Here is a 2,090-nt window from a genome sequence, read left to right on the forward strand (position 1 = left end):
CTTCCTGGAGGACAGACGTGTCTTGCGGTGGCAAACACCTGCTTGGCCTCCCATTTGTGATTCCTGGGACGGAAGAACACAACCCACCTTGAAAGCCAGGTAGATGCAGGGGCCAGAGCCGGGCGTGGTGGCACATAATCCTAGTACTTGGGAGGCTGAGACAGGAGGATCGCAGGTTTGAGGTCAGCCTCAGCCACTTCCTGAGACCCTCAGCAACTTAGACCCTGTTTCTAAATAAAAATAAAAAGGGCAGAGGGGGTAGTACAGCTCAGTGCTGGGTTCAGGTCCTTGGCCAAAAAGCAAAACCAGAAGAGAAGCCAGAGGGGCCGGCCTTACCAAGCCCCCCCGCAGCTTTCCTCCTTTGTGGTCCTCGAGGGCCATGAAGTCCAGGCGAGAAACAGTCTCGGCTTGGCATGGAAGCCACAGGCTGGCCGCGTGGCGTCCTCGGGCTGGCCGTCCGTCACCTCCTGGACCGCGTGCCTGGGAAGAGCAGAGGGAGAGCCCCGGGCAGGCAGCATGGCGGTGCTGCCGTGGCCGGGAGCCCCGCTGAGTGCTACCCACGGCGGCGGCTCAGAGCGGAGCCAAAACCCTGGTCCCGGGGCCGTCCTGGGCTGGGGCGAGCTGGCGAGCTGAGCCCGGCTGGAAGGCGGTGGCCAGGAGACTGGATTCCAAGAAGGCTGCAGGCCGGGACCTGAACTTGGGAGGCCGAGACAGGAGGATCGAGTGTGTGGTATCTCAGGGAGTCCCTGTTTCAAAATAAAACAAGGCTGGGGGTGCAGCTCGGCAGGGAGCGTCCGCGTTCAGTCCCCAGCGCCACCAGGACCAAGTGGAAGCTGTCCACCGCTGGTTTGTAAAGGCAGGGAGGAGAGAGACATTTTAGGACTGAGTCGAAGAGATAAGGCACAGGGAAGGGGCAGGGGGCAGGGGCAGGGGGCAGGGGCAGGGGCAGGGGCAGGGGGCAGGGGCAGGGGCAGGGGGCAGGAGCAGGGGCAGGGGCAGGGGCAGGGGGCAGGGGCAGGAGGGACGGGCAGGGTGGGAGGGCTGGAGACTGAGGAGAGGTGAGCTCTGGCCTGCTCCAGAGACAGGAGGCAGAGCCCGGCCGGCTTGCTGGAGTGGACGGAGGCCCTGAGCGGCGCTGCTCTAGGGAGCGAGCGGGCCAGCGTGAGGAGAGGCAGCGGGAAGGAAGGGAGGGAGGAGCGCGCCAGGGCCAGAGAGGGCCAGCCCCTCCTGGCAGCTGTGCCCCGCGTGAGCAGGAGGAAAGGTCTGAAGGAAGTTGACTCTTTATTTCCTCAGTACTGGGATGGAGCCCAGGGACATTCGACCTCTGAGCTCCACCCCTGCCCTATTTTTTATTCTTTATTTTGAAACAGGGTCTCACTGAGTTGCAGAGGGCCTCACTAAAGAGCCGAGGCTGGCGGTGAACCGCGATCCTCCTGTCTCAGCCTCCCGAATGCTGGGATGACAGGGGTGCGCCACCACGCCCGGTGGCCCGGCTCGAAAGTTTACTTTTTAAAAAATTGTTTTGGACCAGGCGTGGTGGCGCACCCCTGTAATCCCTGTGCTTGGGAGGCAGAGACAGGAGGATCGCACAGGTTCGGAGCCAGTCTCCACTGGCTTAAGAACCCTGTTTCCAAATAAAATATAAATAGGTCCGGGAGGGTAGCCCGGAGGTAGAAGGGCTTCCAGGAACCCCAGTACCACACACACACACACATAAAAAAATTGTTTTGGTACTAGAGATTGAACCCAGGGGCGTTCTACCTCCGACCTAGACCTCTTAGCACTATTTTATTTTTATATTTTAAAAGAGTCTCGCTAAGTTGTAGAGGGTCTGGAAAGATGCAGAGGCTGACCTCAAACCTGCGCTCCTCCTGTCTCCGCCTCCCAAGTACCGGGATGACAGGCGTGGTCCACCCAGTCCAGCTCCAGAGGTTTTTATTTCCTTTAAGAGAGAAAAGTTGGAGGCGGTGGCGGCATCCTGGAGCGGGGCTGGGTTGGGCCGGGCCCTGAGCGGAGCCGGCAGGTGGGCTGGCAGCTGGCACCAGGGGAGGGGGCGGGCGCAGACGCGGGTGGGTGGCGGGCCGAGCAGC

This window comes from Muscardinus avellanarius (assembly GCF_963383645.1).
Source record: "Muscardinus avellanarius genome assembly, chromosome: 7".
NCBI lineage: Eukaryota > Metazoa > Chordata > Mammalia > Rodentia > Gliridae > Muscardinus > Muscardinus avellanarius.